Raw genomic sequence first — 7,608 nt, forward strand, 5'->3', positions numbered from 1 at the left:
TAACTTGGACTAAGTAAATATTGGACTGAAGGATTAGTAGCTTTTGCCACCTATAAAAGCAAGACTGGTATGCCAGGCTGAGTTAACGGCCACACGCTCTGACTTTACCCTGGATTGTTTTACCAAGGAGCTGCTGTGGACAAAGAGGACATTTCAACAAGATCACTTTATGGAGGAAAAGAGGGAAAAACTAGAAATGACTTCAACAATTGCCCCCTTCCTTTCACTGACTTAGGGACCATTCAAAAATGATTGGAGACAGAAGGGGGGTGATCTTTACGTTTCACTTCATAAAAAAGAAAAGGCCCACCGCAGTTGCTGCTACATTTTTCCTTTGGAGGAATAGAAAAATGCTAAAAAAAAACTCCCAGTATGTCAAACTGATGTAACAAATTAGTACATTATATTTCGCAGCTGATAACTACAGATTTATAAAACAGTAAAGACAGCATAACCCAGTTAATATCTTGTTATGTTAATGGGAACTCCACTGATTTTACACATTGAAGTATAGTGTGAATATGTAGGGGGAAAAAGTTATAGAAAGCCGTTTATAGGTCCAGAGGGAGCTGCCTGAAATCAGATAAATTCTCAAGTGATGTTGTGTGAGTCAGAGTCGGATGCAGCTGAAGACTATAAGTCTAAAAATGAAAAAAAAGGGAAAAAGACAGTGGAGAAAGAAGCAAACTTCCCCAATCTCATAGCTTGTTCCTCATATTTGCCTGAGGCTAGCAGCTTGCGGCTCCATTAGCTACTATGAGCAAAACATACCTGAATCTCACACTGAACAGTTGGGGGTTGGATTGCATTGTGGGTAATGCAGGTTTGGGGAAGAGACGATGCATGGAATGTAAAAGACTATATATCTGATTCTGGTCAGCTTACTTCAATATTTTTCTTAAAATCATCATCATGAGTGTGATGATGATAAACTCTTTATTGTTAAAATAAATTCCACATCGTCTGCCAAAGTTATGAAATGTAACTTTCTTAAAACTGTAAAATGAAGCCTCACAAGGGGGGACTAAAATAAAATATAAATCTAAAATGAGAAAAAGACCCTCCTTATGCTTTCCCAAAGAATTACGACCCCCCCCCCCAACCAAGAGAAAAAAATACATAACCATCCTTCTCTGACCCTCATAGTAATCTCTGTACAGTCTCTGTTCATGCTTGTCTGTTTTTTGTTTTTTTTAATACCAATATATTATAAAGGATCTGTCTTGGCGCGATTCCCTGCTTGCTGTGATGTTGAAGCTGATTTAGATTTTTGTCTTTGCTTGCTCATTCTTTTATTCCGCCTCTGAGCCAGCTCTTTTCTGGTGGTGGATTGTGAAACAACAAGAATGTTTTTTATTCTCGTGCGGTCTCACCCACAACATTTGTTTCCAATTTGACAGATTTTGGAACAGAAATTCTTGGGAGGGAAACTGATGTTTGCATGAAGGTTCAAAAATAAGCTCTTTACAAAAATCCTCCACCTAGCCTTCAAATCTCTTCCCCCTTGCTCTAAGTTTCTCTCTCGCTTTTACTTCCCTTCAGCTCGTCTTTCCTCTATTGGGTGAAGTCCAAACAAAGTCACCTCATCGTGTATTGTGGGAGAGATTGTAAAATTTTCATTGAGCCCATGTGGAAGTGATTTGGCTGTAATCTCCAGTAATTGTGACTGTAACACAGAAACAGGCTGGAACAGATTGGCCTCATATTTTTCTTCAGGGTCACTATGGGCTTATCTCAATATTTAGCGTCTTGCCTGATTGAGTTATCATATCGCATTTGCTGTTAAGAGCTGAGTCATGTCAACAAATGTAACTGGAGAGCACAAAATGTTGCTTTAAATCACAAAGAGGAAGGTTCCGGTGTGAGGAAAGTACACACATCAATGTCAGCATGACCCGCAGAGACCTGACTCTTTTAAAATGCATGACATTTAAGAGCGCTAGTAGAGATGTGAAACAAAAATGTAGTTGAAAAAGCCACCATTACAGTGTGACCTATCCTAGATCTGAACTCTGTTTCCCCTGACCCTCGTAACACACACACACACACTATCTCACACACATGGAAAGTCAAGAGCACTCTGGTCAGTTGCTGCTGAGGTGCAAATGGTTTGTCTCTATGCATCACTGACCGAACGCTTTGCCTTCACCTCTTCTCTCCTCTGGCTGCTCCTTCTTGACTCTGTCCATCAATGCTCCACCTCACTCACCCCTCTCCTCCTTTGCACTTCTGTCTCTGTGCCCTCGTCCTCCCCTCCTCCCATAATTTGTCTCTTTGTCCTCTGCTTAATCGTAGTTTCCATTTTTCTGACTCACAATTTGTTGTCTTTCTCCGCTGCCTCAGCCCCATGGCCCTCACTCACACGTCCTGATGAATGAGTAATCTTGTTGCATTGTACTCAGCCATCCTTGTCCGTGTTCGATAATGGCTCATTTGATACTTTCCCACTACTGTTGGGTGCGCGGCGGAGACTGAGAGCTGGAAGCCATGCAGTTATCATAAAGAGCGTGTCAACTGTGAAGCCACAAAGCCTACAAGTGATTAAAACCCTTCAACTCAGGGTTACTTCATCACAATCATTAGTCTTTTCTTGTCCTACCTTCTGGCTGTAAAACCCACAGAGCCTTACCCTCCCCATCCGTTAATAATATTCACTCTGCCTCTGATACATTAGCCAGTGAATGATAGGGCAAAGCCCTGGCCTAATTGCTTTTCTTCTTGTAAAGTCTCAATTCATTTTTGCTGAGGAGACACAGAGATGTGTGCCTATCGCTCGCACATACATGGGCCGACACACACAGACGCACACACAAAACCTGACGCGCATACTTTCACACACTTGCACTTACACACAACCCCACCTTCCCACTGCTGTTTTATGATGGATGGGGCTGAGGATGCATGGGGGAGGAGGGAGGTTGGGGGGAGAGACTATAAGGCTGCGTATGTGCACAAGCAAGTGTGTGTGTTGGGTGGAAAAGAAAGAGAAAGAGGGAGAGAGAAGCTGAGCTGAGGAGCTCTGATTAACGACACAGAGAAGGGGTCCCAGAGGAGCTGGGGGAAGAGCAAAACTATCTGGGGCCAGCTGAGAGAGAGCGAGAGAGTATGTGTGCGTATGTGTTAAAGAGAGAGAGAGAGAGAGAGAGAGGGCACAAAAAACAGGTAGAAAATGGGGGCGGGGGGAGAAAGATGTTTTCTTTTCATGCCTTTCATTACAACAGATTCACAAACACATGAAACTCTGCACACATCATCATCATCTGGAAATGGGAGTATGAGCTTTATCCACGTTAGCCCTGCTGCTACTCGATATTTTCCGTCTCTTCTGCCTAGCAGATACGACACACACCCTTCGGATTAAATCTTCTCGCCTTACCTACCTTACGATCCCGGAGCCCAGCGCCTCAGGCTTCTGTCCAGAGTGCTGTCAGAAGGGGAAACGGTGTGTGTTGCCAGAATGCAGGCCATCACCTCTCCCTGATTGCACATGAGAGTAGAGGTAATGGGAGTGTAATAGCACCTTAAGTACCCTGCTCTCACTGACACTGGCTGTATAGCATTACCCCCTGGTCTGACTGTGTGGCAAAGTGTGTGTGTGTGTGTGTGTGTGTGTGTGTGTGTGTGTGTGTGTGTGTGTGTGTGTGTGTGTGTGTGTGCGTGTGTGTGTGTGTGTGTGCGTGCGTGCGTGCATGCGTGCGTGGGTGAGGGGGGTGTACGCATTGGCATATGCGCAAGTTTTTCTTGTGTCAATCCATTTGTCTGCTATGGATAAGTATGGTTCTGTGTGTGCTGAAAGGAGCCTGATCGAGGTTTGAGTGTGTTTTCCCTGAGGGTCGTCTGAGCTGCAGCGATCAAAGAGAGAGATGGAGGTTAACTGACCAGACCCGAGAACCTCCACAGAAGGACCTGAGGGACTCCTCTCTGTTAGCCCAGGTACCAATCATCCGACACACGCACATAAACACACACAATCAGTGGAGCGGTGAGTGTACAAGGGGGCAGTTTGAGTGATCCGGGGGGATTTAAAGATCTGTAAAGCCCAAACTAACTTTGTCACTTCACTCACGCAGCCATACCCTTTCACACAGTATCCATTACCTCAGATACGTTCGCTACAAAACATCAAATAGCTTTATCCCAACTCCTACCCCAGTGCTTTCACAGAAACAGAGATGCCTTCCACTGATATGGAAGTCCTGTAAAGTGAGTATAAGTTATATAGCAGGGGTCCCTAGAGGAAAACTCAATGACTAGTCTTCTACTAGAAAGTTAGACTGTATTCCCAAGTAGCTCAAAGTAACGACTCGTGCTGAAGGACTGAGAGTAGTGCACTTCTGCTGGAAGTTAAGCTGGAAGTTGTGTTCTGAAACAGAAAGAGGGGAGGAGGGGGAAAGAACAAGCAAGTGTGTGAACGTGTGCAACTGTGCAAATGTGGAGGAGCTGCAGGAGTGGGTGTGTAAATGTGCGTGGGTATGGGCGTGTGCCTGTTTGAAAATGAATGAGAGATAACCATCATAGGCAGCTGCCGTGGTGAGGAGAGACGACTAGCACCAGCTAGATGCAGCGGGGAAGTTTTCTTGAAAATAACTTTGACTACTTGTTGATTCCATGGCTGCTTACATCTATTACATATATGTATCACAAGTATGCATACTTAGAAGCAATACCACAATTTAAAAATAATTTTCACAATTAAAGGTCCTGTGGTGAAGGAAATATGCAGATGGAGGCAGATGGAGTGCTTGCAGCAAAATGTACTAGAGTATTAAAAATAAAGTATTCATTATGGTGTCTTTCAGAGTTTTGTATAACTATACAAATGAATTATTATTACTATTGTATTGCCATGTGAGCAGTGCTTTAATAAGACCGGTATGTTCTTTTCCTTGTAATCCAATTAAAAGATAAAAACCAACAATGAATTGTACTAACTTAATTTGGTCTGTATAGCCTGAAGTTTATTTCTCTGTGACATACAGCTCCATTGTTTCATAAAAATGAGCAATAACATATCAGTAAGCCACCCTGGGTGACAGATTCCTTTGTTATCATGAACAGGAACTAATCCCACAAACTTTATACCATCCTGCTGCCAGAAATACAATCATTTGAAAAAATAAGGACATCAAGTGGACACTTTGCTCAAAGAAATGACACATAAAATTGTCATTTTGTAGCCATCTTCATATTAATTTGATGTATTGTTTAATTTAACATGAAAACAATAAATCCTTTCACTGTAAGAAAACTCTCTTCCAGTTTCAAGTGACTGCCCAGGACTGACCGTATCAGGAAATTTAGCCCACGAGAGGTATTAGACACAAAAAAGTCTCCAAGAACTCCACAATTTCATCACAAGATCCGTGGGTAACTCTGCAGCAGTTGGTGTCAAAGTGCGTGCATCTACAATCAGAAATAGATCGCACATATTGGAGCTGTTTGGACATGATAACAATATGCCTGTTTGGCACAGACCAAAGGCGCCAAAGGGGAAGAACATCATACCACCTCTAAAGCCTGGTGGTAGAAATGTTATGGTTTGAGGTTGTTTCGCTGCCGCTGGGACTAAGCAGCGAGCAATCACTGATTCAACTATGAATTCTGCATCATATCAAAAGAGGGCTTGAAGACAATGTGTGGCCATGTGTGACAGTTCAAGGCAAACTGGAAGTGAAACTTCAGACAGGATAATGACTTTGTGCATATTCCCAAAATTGGTAAAAAGAAGAATTGGAGGAGTCACAGCCCAGATCTGAATCTCACTGAAATTATGTATGGAGACTTCAAACAGGCTGTGCATGTAAGAAAACCTACAAAACATCTTTAAACTGAAGGAAGAGTAGTCATAGCCTTCTGCAAGCTGTTGTCAGAGATTCTGGACAAATGTTCAAATTATGCAAAAAGCCTACATGGAGTTATTTCAGCACTAGTCTCTACGGCTGAAGGTATACTTACTTTATCCACAGAAGAATTTGACATCTGTTCATCTTTTTGTCGAATAAATGATTTTAAACAGATCTTTTCTGTATTGTTCAAGTATTCCACCTCTATCCTTTATTTGTGGGGTCTGTTTCCAAGACCAAATGCTTGAGTGTCCAAACAGGTTAAAAGACAATAATTTCAATTTCTTATACAACTGTATTCCCTATAACACAAAATGGGTACTATTTTAGAGATGAAATGTATTACTTCCTGCTGTTTGAGTGACATTTGCCAAAGACAAGACTTTTTAAAACATGAAAACATACATTGGTGAGTAGTTAGTAAAGATTTAGTAGAAACAAACAAACGTCGGTCTAAGCAGCAAAGACAGGGTTAAGATGTTAAACAGTACTGAGACAGATCAAAGCCTTTTCATGGAATTTGTTGACATACAAAATATAGAATAATGGCAGCATCAGGGATCCAATCTGCTTGAAACAAAGAAAGTAGGACATATAAAGTATTTTCTAACCACAGTTAAAACCAAAAATGTTTATACCTGTTTTGAATAGTCGCACTCAAAGACGGGATTTTGTCTCTTTGTAGCATTGATGTGATTGCACAATTACATATAAGAGTCCATTTCTCTTTCAAGGTGGCTTTTATAGTGTTTCGGTAAGTTGCAGACACAGAAAAGTGATGGAAGTAATTATATGAAGAATGAAAAAAATAAGAAGTGCAAACTTTGCTTTTACTTTCATAACTCCACATACCTAATCAATTGTTGCCTGTTTTGGGGGCATTTCATCACTTTGATTACATTACATTTGAGTGTAACACAGTAGTGTTCCTAAATTCAGTAATCACATTACTGTTACTAGTCAGTTGTGGTTGCAGTTCATACTTTTATTTTGAAATCTAATGGAAATTCTGAGTAAGTGGCAAAAATTAAACCCCAAAGTTTGGTTTACAACTTGCAAACGTGCAAAATAGATATATAAATAAATTGCAGCATGAATCTAGTGACCTTGATTCTCTTAGATGTGCAACGAAGCCTTGATTTTATAGTAAAAGTAGAATTTTAGTAAAGTATTAGAAAAGTGCTCCTTGGGCTGGTTTTAATTAACTTTGCTGCTGGCTTCTTGGTTATACTTTACTAAAGAGCATGAAAGAAAGATCTTGTGAATGTGGGCATATATAAGCCAGGTTTAATGCTATTTTGTTTACTGATATTACATCATCATGTATCCCAGGTGATGTTGGAAAGTAATGAAAGTAATGCATTATTTAAAAAATTAAATAATAACATCTGATAATTTACCTTTATTGAGTAACAATCACAACACTGTTCGCTGAGGATTCGATAAAATGATAGACTCTTTCAGAAAGTTGCTCAAATAGTTGGACTGACTTCGTCTTTCTGATGATGCTAATTCTTGGAGGAAGAAAGTTGGAAGATCTGTTAGACATTAAGAGCAATACCAAAGCCCTCCAACTGTGTCTTGGCTGGTCAGGATTAAACAGTTTTTAATTTTGTATGCTACTAGGTGGTTTACTCTATTTAATAATGCATATTGTAACTAATGAAAATGTTTATACAATAACATACTGAAATGTAACAGAAGTTGTCAAAGAGAGGTCATGGTCTTTATGTAGAAGTATAATAAAGTACATAAATAAAAGTAT

Source organism: Amphiprion ocellaris, chromosome 13 (genome assembly GCF_022539595.1).
Source record: "Amphiprion ocellaris isolate individual 3 ecotype Okinawa chromosome 13, ASM2253959v1, whole genome shotgun sequence".
In the NCBI taxonomy this organism is placed as follows: domain Eukaryota; kingdom Metazoa; phylum Chordata; class Actinopteri; family Pomacentridae; genus Amphiprion; species Amphiprion ocellaris.